The sequence below is a fragment of the Oncorhynchus gorbuscha genome, linkage group LG01, assembly GCF_021184085.1.
Source record: "Oncorhynchus gorbuscha isolate QuinsamMale2020 ecotype Even-year linkage group LG01, OgorEven_v1.0, whole genome shotgun sequence".
In the NCBI taxonomy this organism is placed as follows: domain Eukaryota; kingdom Metazoa; phylum Chordata; class Actinopteri; order Salmoniformes; family Salmonidae; genus Oncorhynchus; species Oncorhynchus gorbuscha.
Genome location: NC_060173.1, coordinates 95,924,882 through 95,937,811, shown reverse-complemented (window position 1 = coordinate 95,937,811; position 12,930 = coordinate 95,924,882). Strand labels below are relative to the sequence as shown.

At 46.1% G+C, this 12,930-nt stretch overlaps 1 protein-coding gene across 3 annotated transcripts in view; it reads right to left on the bottom strand.

Moving 5' to 3' along the window:
- Positions 1-12,930, bottom strand: part of LOC124046496 (E3 ubiquitin-protein ligase SH3RF3-like) — a 70,152-nt gene that overhangs the window by 18,108 nt on the left and 39,114 nt on the right. The window lies entirely within an intron of this gene.

The following is a 12,930-nucleotide window of genomic DNA, read 5'->3' as shown; positions in this document are numbered from 1 at the left end:
GGAGGAGAGAGAGGAGATAAGTTAGACCTTCCCACAGGGCAGGGCAGGTAAACTCTGGAGGAGAGAGAGGAGATAAGTTAGACCTTCCCACAGGGCAGGGCAGGTAAACTCTGGAGGAGAGAGAGGAGATAAGTTAGACCTTCCCACAGGGCAGGGCAGGTAAACTCTGGAGGAGAGAGAGGAGATAAGTTAGACCTTCCCACAGGGCAGGGCAGGTAAACTCTGGAGGAGAGAGAGGAGACAAGTTAGACCTTCCCACAGGGCAGGGCAGGTAAACTCTGGAGGAGAGAGAGGAGACACGTTAGACCTTCCCACAGGTCAGGGCAGGTAAACTCTGGAGGAGAGAGAGGAGACACGTTAGACCTTCCCACAGGGCAGGGAGGGTAAACTCTGGAGGAGAGAGAGGAGACACGTTAGACCTTCCCACAGGGCAGGGCAGGTAAACTCTGGAGGAGAGAGAGGAGACACGTTAGACCTTCCCACAGGGCAGGGCAGGTAAACTCTGGAGGAGAGAGAGGAGATAAGTTAGACCTTCCCACAGGGCAGGGCAGGTAAACTCTGGAGGAGAGAGAGGAGACACGTTAGACCTTCCCACAGGGCAGGGAGGGTAAACTCTGGAGGAGAGAGAGGAGACACGTTAGACCTTCCCACAGGGCAGGGCAGGTAAACTCTGGAGGAGAGAGAGGAGACACGTTAGACCTTCCCACAGGGCAGGGCAGGTAAACTCTGGAGGAGAGAGAGGAGACACGTTAGACCTTCCCACAGGGCAGGTAAACAAACTCTGGAGGAGAGAGAAGACATACCCTATACCAGAGATAAGCAACTATACTGAACAAAAATATAAACGCAACATGCAACAATTTCAAAGATTTTACTGAGTTACAGTTCATATAAGGAAATCAGTCAATTGAAATTAATTAATTAGGCCCTAATCTATGGATTTCACATGACTGGGAATAAAGATATGCAACTGTTGGTCACAGATACCTTAAAAAAAGGTGAGGGGCGTGGCTCAGAAAACCAGTCAGAATCCGGTGTGACCACCATTGGTCTCATTCAGAGCAACACATCTCCTTCACACAGAGTTGATCAGGCTGCTAATTGTGGTCTGTGGAATGTTGTCCCACTTCTCAATGGCCAAGTTGCTGGATATTGGCAGGAACACATTGTCGTACACATCGATCCAGAGCATCCCAAACATGCTCAATGGGTGACATATCTGGTGAGTATGCAGGCTATGGAAGAACTGGAACATTTTCAGCTTACATGAATGTGTACAGATCCTTGGGGCTGTGCATTATCATGCTGAAACATGAGGTGATAGTGTCGGATGAATGGCACAACAATGAGCCTCAGGATCTGGGGCACTCAGTTCACAACGTTGACATCAACAAACCACTCGTCCACACAACATCATGCATGTGGTCTGTGGTTGTGAGGCCAGTTGGACGTACTGCCAAATGCAAATTGCACACTCCCTCAAAACTTCAGACATCTGTGACATTGTATTGTGTGACAAAACTGCACATTTTAGAGTGGCCTTTTATTTTCCACAAGGTGCACCTGTGTAATGATCATACTGTTTAATATTTTTTTTGATATGCCACACATGTCAGGTGGATGGAGTACCGTGGCAAAGGAAAAATGCTCATTAACAGGGATGTGAACAAATTTGTGCACACAATTTGAGAGAAATAAGCTTTTTGTGCGTCTGGAAAATTTCTGGGATCTTCTATATCAGCTCATGAAACATGGGACCAACACATTACATGTTGCGTTTATATTTGTGTTCAGTATAGATTCAGCCGCAGGACGGATTTTGTCGGGCTGTATGGTCAGGGGGGCGGAACATAATTACAGAAAGGCACACTTCTTGCTTTTTCCACATTTTGTTATGTTGCAGGCTGAATTTAAAATGTATTAAATTGAGATTTGTTTTCACTGGCCTACACACAATATCCCATAATGTCAAAGTGGAATTATGTTTGTAGAATTTTACAAATGAATTAAAAATGAAAAGCTGAAATGTCTTGAGTGAATAAATATTCATACCCTTTGTTATGGCAAGCCTAAATACGTTTAGGAGTAAAAATGTGCTAAACAAGTCACATATTAAGTTGCATGGAATATGTGTGCAGTAATAGTGTTTAACATGATTTTTAAATGACCACCACATATCTGTACCCCACACATACAATTATCTGTAAGGTCCCTCAGTTGAGCAGTGAATTTCATTCACAAATTCAACCACAAAGACCAAAGAAGGTCACCTATGGGTATATGGGTAAAATGTTTTTTTTAAAGCAGACATTGAATATCCTTTTGAGCATGATGAAGTTATTAGTTACACTTTGGATGGTGAATCAACACACCCAATCACTACAAATATACAGGTGTCCTTACTAACTCAGTTGCCGGAGAGGAAGGAAACCACTCAGGAATTTCACCATGAGACCAATGTTGACTTTAAAACTTTAACAGCTTTTTTCCATCTATGTAATATTGCAGAAATCAGAAACTTTCTGTCCAAAAATGATGCATAAAAATTAATCCATGCTTTTGTCACTTCTAGGTTAGACTACTGCAATGCTCTACTTTCCGGCTACCCGGATAAAGCACTAAATAAACTTCAGTTAGAGCTAAATACGGCTGCTAGAATCCTGACTAGAACCAAAAAAAATTGATCATATTACTCCAGTGCTAGCCTCTCTACACTGGCTTCCTGTCAAAGCAAGGGCTGATTTCAAGGTTTTACTGCTAACCTACAAAGCATTACATGGGCTTGCTCCTACCTATCTCTCTGATTTGGTCCTGCCGTACATACCTACACGTACGCTACGTTCACAAGACGCAGGCCTCCTAATTGTCCCTAGAATTTCTAAGCAAACAGCTGGAGGCAGGGCTTTCTCCTATAGAGCTCCATTTTTATGGAACGGTCTGCCTACCCATGTCAGAGACGCAAACTCGGTCTCAACCTTTAAGTCTTTACTGAAGACTCATCTCTTCAGTGGGTCATATGATTGAGGGTAGTCTGGCCCAGGAGTGGGAGGGTGAACGGAAAGGCTCTGGAGCAACGAACCGCCCTTGCTGTCTCTGCCTGGCCGGTTCCCCTTTTTCCACTGGGATTCTCTGCCTCTAACCCTATTACAGGGGCTGAGTCACTGGCTTACTGGGGCTCTCTCATGCCGTCCCTGCAGGGGGTGCGTCACCTGAGTGGGTTGTTTCACTGTTGTGGTCATCCTGTCTGGGTTGGCGACCCCCCCCCCCCCCCCCCCGGGTTGTGCCGTGGCGGAGATCTTTGTGGGCTATACTCAGCCTTGTCTCAGGATGGTAAGTTGGTGGTTGAAGATATCCCTCTAGTGGTGTGGGGGCTGTGCTTTGGCAAAGTGGGTGGGGTTATATCCTTCCTGTTTGGCCCTGTCCGGGGTTGTCCTCGGATGGGGCCACAGTGTCTCCTAACCCCTCCTGTCTCAGCCTCCAGTATTTATGCTGCAGTAGTTTGTGTCGGGGGCTAGGGTCAGTTTGTTATATCTGGAGTACTTCCCCTGTCCTATTCGGTGTCCTGTGTGAATCTAAGTGTGCGTTCTCTAATTCTCTCCTTCTTTCTTTCTCTCTCTCTGAGGACCTGAGCCCTAGGACCATGCCCCAGGACTACCTGACATGATGACTCCTTGCTGTCCCCAGTCCACCTGGCCATGCTGCTGCTCCAGTTTCAACTGACCTGAGCCCTAGGACCATGCCCCACGACTACCTGACATGATGACTCCTTGCTGTCCCCAGTCCACCTGGCCATGCTGCTGCTCCAGTTTCAACTGTTCTGCCTTACTATTATTCGACCATGCTGGTCATTTATGAACATTTGAACATCTTGGCCATGTTCTGTTATAATCTCCACCCGGCACAGCCAGAAGAGGACTGGCCACCCCACATATGCTCTCTCTAATTCTCTCTTTCTTTCTCACTCTCGGAGGACCTGAGCCCTAGGACCGTGCCCCAGGACTACCTGACATGATGACTCCTTGCTGTCCCTAGTCCACCTGACTGTGCTGCTGCTCCAGTTTCAACTGTTCTGCCTTATTATTATTCAACCATGCTGGTCATTTATGAACATTTGAACATCTTGGCCATGTTCTGTTATAATCTCCACCCGGCACAGCCAGAAGAGGACTGGCCACCCCACATAGCCTGGTTCCTCTCTAGGTTTCTTCCTAGGTTTTGGCCTTTCTAGGGAGTTTTTCCTAGCCACCGTGCTTCTACACCTGCATTGCTTGCTATTTGGGGTTTTAGGCTGGGTTTCTGTACAGCACTTTGAGATATCAGCTGATGTACGAAGGGCTATATAAATAAAATTTGATTTGATTTGAAAACAGTTACAGAGTTTAATGGGTGTGATGGGAGAAAACTGAGGATGGATCAGCAACATTGTAGTTACTCCACATTACTAACCTATACAGACTGGAAAGAAGGAAACTTGTACAGAATAAAAATATCCCAAAACATACATCTTGTTCGCAATAAGGCACTAAAGTAAAACTGCAAGAAATGTGGCAAAGAAAGCGTCATGTTATGGGTATGCTTGTCAGCGGCAAGGATTAAGAAGTTTTTTAGGATAAAAATAAGCGCAATAGAGCTAAGCACAGGCAAAATCCTAGAAGAAAAACTGGTTCAGTCTGCTTTCCACCAGACACTGGGAGACAAATTCAGCTTTCAGCAGGACATTAACCTAAATCACAAGGCCATATATACACTGGAGTTGCTTATCAAGATGACATTGAATGCTCCTGAGTGGCCTATTTACAGTTTTGACTTAAATAGTCTTGAACATCTATGGCAAGACTTGAAAATGGCTGTCTAGCAATGATCATCAACCAACTTGACAGAGCTTGAAGAATTAAAAAAAGAGTGTGTAAATATTGTACAATCCAGGTGTGCAAAGCTCTTAGAGACTTACCCAGAAAGACTCACAGCTGTAATCACTACCAAAGGTGATTCAAACATGTATTGACTAAAGGGTGTGAATACTTCTGTATTTCATTCTCAATAAATTTCCCAACGTTACTAAAAACATGTTTTCACTTTGTCATTATGGGGCATTGTGTGTATATTAATATTTAATCCATTTTGAATTCAGTCTGTAACACAACAAAACGTGGAATAAGTCAAGGGGTCTGAATAATTTGTGAAAGCTCAGTATAATAAGTTGTTCACTGCAAATTGACCACAACTAAGCCCAAAAAGAGATCGTATTTGAAAATAACAATCATTTTTTTCATACCATGCTTACCTTGAGACATGATCACATACTGTATGTCTCTTTTCTTTTCGTGGGAATATTTGGGAATAGATTTCCTAAATTAAACTAATTTTTACCTGAGTTACTGGTGGTTTTACATTCTTAGAAATGAATGCTGTCTCGTGATCAATGGATTTGTCCATTCACATACAGTAATTGGCCTAGCTCAACAAGACAATGAAAGTTTTCCAAATCTGCCTGTCCACACTGGGAAGAACCATTAGTGTCAGCCTCTTGGCAGATTTGGGTTCTGCTGTTGTTGATGTCTGTAAGCAGGATGTAGCCCTGCTGCTTGTCTCCAGTGGTCATGTGATGTCAACCTGATGAAAGGACTGCCAGAGTGTATGTCCAATCCTGCCCTGAGACAGACAGACACAGCCTGGGGCTCTAACTGATCTGACAGCAGCCTGAAGCTCTAACTGATCTGACAGCAGCCTGAAGCTCTAACTGATCTGACAGCAGCCTGAAGCTCTAACTGATCTGACAGCAGCCTGAAGCTCTAACTGATCTGACAGCAGCCTGAAGCTCTAGGCGCAGAAAACAGCACAACTCAGAACACATCTAAAGTCGGAGCTGACGCAAGGCCAGTGTGTGTGTGTGTGCTCCCTCTCTTTCCACATCCTGCCACTGGCATGAACACCATGCAGAATGACAGATGAGACGAAAGGGAGAGAGAGAGAGGGGCGGATAAAGAGAGATGGAATGACAGATGAGAAGAGAGGGAGGGTAGTACTCTTGCATTCCGTGGCTCATTACACACACACACATCATGAAGCTCTAATGTACAACACATTCCTCTGATTATATCATTACATTAGCTCCGGGGTTACACTTTATTTCGATAGTTGATAAAGTTACGGTTAGGTTTAGAATAAGGGTCAGGGCTACGGTTAGGCTAAGGGTTAGGTTTAGGGTTAGTATAAGGGTTAAGGTTAGGGTTACTAGATAGTTAGTTGATATGTAACTGATAGTCTGTAGATAGTACTAACAATTGTACTACAAAGTCCTTCAAACTAGTTTTGGTTGTAGAATGTTGACAACAAAATGTGTAACACAAACATGCACACACTTCTTTCCCGCTGCCAGTGTGTGTGTGTGTGTGTGTGTGTGTGTGTGTGTGTGTGTGTGTGTGTGTGTGTGTGTGTGTGTGTGTGTGTGTGTGTGTGTGTGTGTGTGTGTGTAATGGTATAGTACAACCAGAGTGCAGTCTATTAATCATCATTAACTCCTTATTGAGTACCTGCAGTCAGCTTCACAGCTAAAGTACTGCTACTGAACCAGTCAGTCAGCTACACAGCTAAAGTACTGCTACTGAACCAGTCAGTCAGCTACACAGCTAAAGTACTGCTACTGAACCAGTCAGTCAGCTACACAGCTAAAGTACTGCTACTGAACCAGTCAGTCAGATACACAGCTAAAGTACTGCTACTGAACCAGTCAGTCAGCTACACAGCTAAAGTACTGCTACTGAACCAGTCAGTCAGCTACACAGCTAAAGTACTGCTACTGAACCAGTCAGTCAGCTACACAGCTAAAGTACTGCTACTGAACCAGTCAGTCAGCTACACAGCTAAAGTACTGCTACTGAACCAGTCAGTCAGCTTCACAGCTAAAGTACTGCTACTGAACCAGTCAGTCAGATACACAGCTAAAGTACTGCTACTGAACCAGTCAGTCAGCTACACAGCTAAAGTACTGCTACTGAACCAGTCAGTCAGATACACAGCTAAAGTACTGCTACTGAACCAGTCAGTCAGCTTCACAGCTAAAGTACTGCTACTGAACCAGTCAGTCAGCTACACAGCTAAAGTACTGCTACTGAACCAGTCAGTCAGATACTGAACAGTCAGTCAGCTACAGCTAAAGTACTGCTACTGAACCAGTCAGTCAGCTACACAGCTAAAGTACTGCTACTGAACCAGTCAGTCAGATACACAGCTAAAGTACTGCTACTGAACCAGTCAGTCAGCTACACAGCTAAAGTACTGCTACTGAACCAGTCAGTCAGCTACACAGATAAAGTACTGCTACTGAACCAGTCAGTCAGCTACACAGCTAAAGTACTGCTACTGAACCAGTCAGTCAGCTACACAGCTAAAGTACTGCTACTGAACCAGTCAGTCAGATACACAGCTAAAGTACTGCTACTGAACCAGTCAGTCAGATACACAGCTAAAGTACTGCTACTGAACCAGTCAGTCAGCTACACAGCTAAAGTACTACTACTGAACCAGTCAGTCAGCAACACAGCTAAAGTACTGCTACTGAACCAGTCAGTCAGCTACACAGCTAAAGTATTGCTACTGAATCAGTCAGTCAGCTACACAGCTAAGTACTGCTACTGAACCAGTCAGCCAGCTTTACAGCTAAAGTACTGCTACTGGACCAGTCAGTCAGTCACACAGCTCAATACTGCTAATGAACCAAACAATTACAAGACGTTTCTAAGAAATGGACTAGCCCCCCCCCCCCCCCCCCACACACACACACTCTCCTGTCCTCCTGGGCTTTCAGGAGAAACCCATTACTGATCCCCACTGGGCACACACACCTCTAATTACTGCACCACAGGCGAGAGAGAGCTGCCTGGTGTGTGTGTGTATGTTTGTGTGTGTCAGGGCAGCCTAGTCTCCCTGTGCAGCATTGAGATCCCATCTGCTCCTGTGTCTGTCTCTTTAAAGCCTGATCTGCTAGCTGTTTTTTCTCCTCTTCTCCTTCTCTTAATTTCTCCCTCTCTTTCTCCTCTTTCTCTCTTCCTCCCTTTCTCTTCTCTCGCCTTTCCTCTGTTCAGTAATAAACTATTTCTGTCCTTGGAGGGGCACTGAGCAGTTACCTGTTACCTCTCCGCTACAGCTACTGGACAATCAGTGTCTCTGTGTGTCTCTCTGCGTGTGTGTGTGTGTGTGTGTGTGTGTGTGTGTGTGTGTGTGTGTGTGTGTGTGTGTGTGTGTGTGTGTGTGTGTGTGTGTGTGTGTGTGTGTGTGTGTGTGTGTGTGTGTGTGTGTGTTTACCTCCAGTAATAGCATAGTAAATCTGTAATGTTTCTGTTCCAAGACCAGCATTCCATAAAACCTGCTGTTTGTGAAGGAGATCACGTACAGTTGCCCTAATACCGAGCCCGTCCCTAACACCCATACACACTTCATTCAGACATAGTTGGTGATTTCTCACAAAACTAGAACAGAAGAAGACCATGATTTTGGGAATTTTCACAAAATTGTTTCCATAGACGGGTAGGAAAGATTGTTGACATGCATTTGACATTTGTATCTTAAAGCATTGAGAAATAATGAATTGAAGTCGGAACATTTTGGCCATACCGATGCCTCCTTTAAAACCTCTTAAGGAAGCTGCGAATTTTTGTTAAAAATAGCGCAACATTTCAGCGCCCTGCTACTCATGCCAGGACTATAGTATATGCATATGATTAGTATGTGTGGATAGAAAACACTCAGACGTTTCTAAAACTGGTTAAATCACAGCTGTGACTATAACAGAACGTGCGTTCCATCGAAAAGTGCAGGAAAATCTGATCACTGAAAATGGGAAAATATATCCATGCGCAACTTCAACCAATTGTTAAAAGTGACCCACATTAAATGGAGCCGAAGTTGCAATACCTACAGCTTCCACACGATGTCAACAGTCTTGTCATTTGTCTCGGATTTGTTTCTTGGTCAAACGGACACAAGGGAACCGATTTCTTCCGGTCTCCGACAGGTTGAGAAATATCCGGACATGATTTCAAGATGTGAAGCTAAAGAATATACATCGCCCCGTGATCATTTTGATAGATTATTAACGTTTACTAATACCTAAAGTTGCATTACAAAAGTATTTCGAAGTGTTTTGTCAAAGTTTATCGTCAACTTTTTTAATTTAAAAAAATGACGTTACGTTAAAAAAAGCTATTTTTTTCGTTGATCACACAGTCTTCATAGATCGATATCTCGGCTATATATGGACCGATTTAATCGAAAAAAGACCCGAAATTATGTTTATGGGACATCTAGGAGTGCCAAGAAAGAAGCTCGTCAAAGGTAATGAATGTTTTATATTTTATTTCTGCGTTTTGGTTAGGACCGGCTACCGCAAAATTGGTCATTTTAGATGAAGTTACAGTATTTTTGGGTGCATGCTATCAGATAATAGCTTCTCATGCTTTCGCCGAAAAGCATTTTACAAATCTGACTCGGTAGCTAGATACACAACGAGTGTAGCTTTAATTCAGTACATTGTATGTGCATTTTAATGAAAGTATCAAAAACTATACGTGGCGCACTTGAAATTTCCGCTGATTTGATCCCCACAGCGGGAGCACTTCACTAACAAGTTTTAAAGGTCCAATACAGCTGTGTTTTTTTTTCTCAATATGAAATTATTTCTGGGTAAAAATGAGGTACTTTACTGTTATTGTTATCAATTAAAATGGTCAAAAAATAAACCAAAATAGCTTCTTAGCAAAGAGCAAATTCTCAAGAAAATGTTTTGTTAGGGCTGTCTGTGAGTTTAGGGAAAGGGACAGAGGGATACCTAGTCAGCTGTACAACTGAATGCATTCAACTGAAATGTGTCTTCCTCATTTAACCCAACCCCTCTGTATCAGAGAGGTGCGGGGAGGGGGCCTGCCTTGGTCTGAGTGGGGAGTGGAAAACTGGCTGTTACTGGCAGAGATGTTTGTAACTCTCGCTTATTGGTCTAAGTCCTGAGCCCTAGGACCATGCCCCAGGACTACCTGACATGATGACTCCTTGCTGTCCCCAGTCCACCTGGCCATGCTGCTGCTCCAGTTTCAACTGTTCTGCCTTACTATTATTCAACCATGTTGGTCATTTATGCCAGCTAGCCTACTTCAGCAGTACTGTATCATTTTTAATCATTTTAGTCAATAAGATTCTTGCTACGTAGCTTAACTTTCTGAACATTCGAGATGTGTAGTCCACTTGTCATTCTAATCTCCTTTGCATTAGCGTAGCCTCTTCTGTAGCCTGTCAACTATGCGTCTGTCTATCCCTGTTCTCTCCTCTCTGCACAGACCATACAAACGCTCCACACCGCGTGGCCGCGGCCACCCTAATCTGGTGGTCCCAGCGCGCACGACCCACGTGGAGTTCCAGGTCTCCGGTAGCCTCTGGAACTGCCGATCTGCGGCCAACAAGGCAGAGTTCATCTCAGCCTATGCCTCCCTCCAGTCCCTCGACTTCTTGGCACTGACGGAAACATGGATCACCACAGATAACACTGCTACTCCTGCTGCTCTCTCTTCGTCCACCCACGTGTTCTCGCACACCCCGAGAGCTTCTGGTCAGCGGGGTGGTGGCACCGGGATCCTCATCTCTCCCAAGTGGTTATTCTCTCTTTCTCCCCTTACCCATCTGTCTATCGCCTCCTTTGAATTCCATACTGTCACAGTTACCAGCCCTTTCAAGCTTAACATCCTTATCATTTATCGCCCTCCAGGTTCCCTCGGAGAGTTCATCAATGAGCTTGATGCCTTGATAAGCTCCTTTCCTGAGGACGGCTCACCTCTCACAGTTCTGGGCGACTTTAACCTCCCCACGTCTACCTTTGACTCATTCCTCTCTGCCTCCTTCTTTCCACTCCTCTCCTCTTTTGACCTCACCCTTTCACCTTCCCCCCCTACTCACAAGGCAGGCAATACGCTCGACCTCATCTTTACTAGATGCAGTTCTTCCACTAACCTCATTGCAACTCCCCTCCAAGTCTCCGACCACTACCTTGTATCCTTTTCCCTCTCGCTCTCATGCAACACTTCCCACACTGCCCCTACTCGGATGGTATCGCGCCGTCCCAACCTTCGCTCTCTCTCCCCCGCTACTCTCTCCTCTTCCATCCTATCATCTCTTCCCTCTGCTCAAACCTTCTCCAACCTATCTCCTGATTCTGCCTCCTCAACCCTCCTCTCCTCCCTTTCTGCATCCTTTGACTCTCTATGCCCCCTATCCTCCAGGCCAGCTCGGTCCTCCCCTCCCGCTCTGTGGCTCGACGACTCATTGCGAGCTCACAGAACAGGGCTCCGGGCAGCCGAGCGGAAATGGAGGAAAACTCGCCTCCCTGCGGACCTGGCATCCTTTCACTCCCTCCTCTCTACATTTTCCTTTTCTGTCTCTGCTGCTAAAGCCACTTTCTACCACTCTAAATTCCAAGCATCTGCCTCTAACCTTGGAGGCTCTTGGCCACCATCTCCTCCCTCCTGAATCCCCCCCCTCCCTCTCTGCAGAGGACTTTGTCAACCATTTTGAAAAGAAGGTCGACGACATCCGATCCTCGTTTGCTAAGTCAAACGACACCGCTGGTTCTGCTCACACTGCCCTACCCTGTGCTCTGACCTCTTTCTCCCCTCTCTCTCCAGATGAAATCTCGCGTCTTGTGACGGCCGGCCGCCCAACAACCTGCCCGCTTGACCGTATCCCCTCCTCTCTTCTCCAGACCATTTCCGGAGACCTTCTCCCTTACCTCACCTCGCTCATCAACTCATCCCTGACCGCTGGCTACGTCCCTTCCGTCTTCAAGAGAGCGAGAGTTGCACCCCTTCTGAAAAAACCTACACTCGATCCCTCCGATGTCAACAACTACAGACCAGTATCCCTTCTTTCTTTTCTATCCAAAACTCTTGAACGTGCCGTCCTTGGCCAGCTCTCCCGTTATCTCTCTCAGAATGACCTTCTTGATCCAAATCAGTCAGGTTTCAAGACTAGTCATTCAACTGAGACTGCTCTTCTCTGTATCACGGAGGCACTCCACACTGCTAAAGCTAACTCTCTCTCCTCTGCTCTCATCCTTCTAGACCTATCGGCTGCCTTCGATACTGTGAACCATCAGATCCTCCTCTCCACCCTCTCCGAGTTGGGCATCTCCGGTGCGGCCCACGCTTGGATTGCGTCCTACCTGACAGGCCGCTCCTACCAGGTGGCGAGAATCTGTCTCCTCACCACGCGCTCTCACCACTGGTGTCCCCCAGGGCTCTGTTCTAGGCCCTCTCCTATTCTCGCTATACACCGAGTCACTTGGCTCCGTCATAACCTCACATGGTCTCTCCTATCATTGCTATGCAGACGACACACAATTAATCTTCTCCTTTCCCCCTTCTGATGACCAGGTGGCGAATCGCATCTCTGCATGTCTGGCAGACATATCAGTGTGGATGACGGATCACCACCTCAAGCTGAACCTCGGCAAGACGGAGCTGCTCTTCCTCCGGGAGAAGGACTGCCCGTTCCATGATCTCGCCATCACGGTTAACAACTCCATTGTGTCCTCCTCCCAGAGCGCTAAGAACCTTGGCGTGATCCTGGACAACACCCTGTCGTTCTCAACTAACATCAAGGCGGTGGCCCGTTCCTGAAGGTTCATGCTCTACAACATCCGCAGAGTACGACCCTGCCTCACACAGGAAGCGGCGCAGGTCCTAATCCAGGCACTTGTCATCTCCCGTCTGGATTACTGCAACTCGCTGTTGGCTGGGCTTCCTGCCTGTGCCATTAACCCCCTACAACTCATCCAGAACGCCGCAGCCGGTCTGGTGTTCAACCTTCCCAAGTTCTCTCACGTCACCCCGCTCCTCCGCTCTCTCCACTGGCTTCCAGTTGAAGCTCGCATCCGCTACAATACCATGG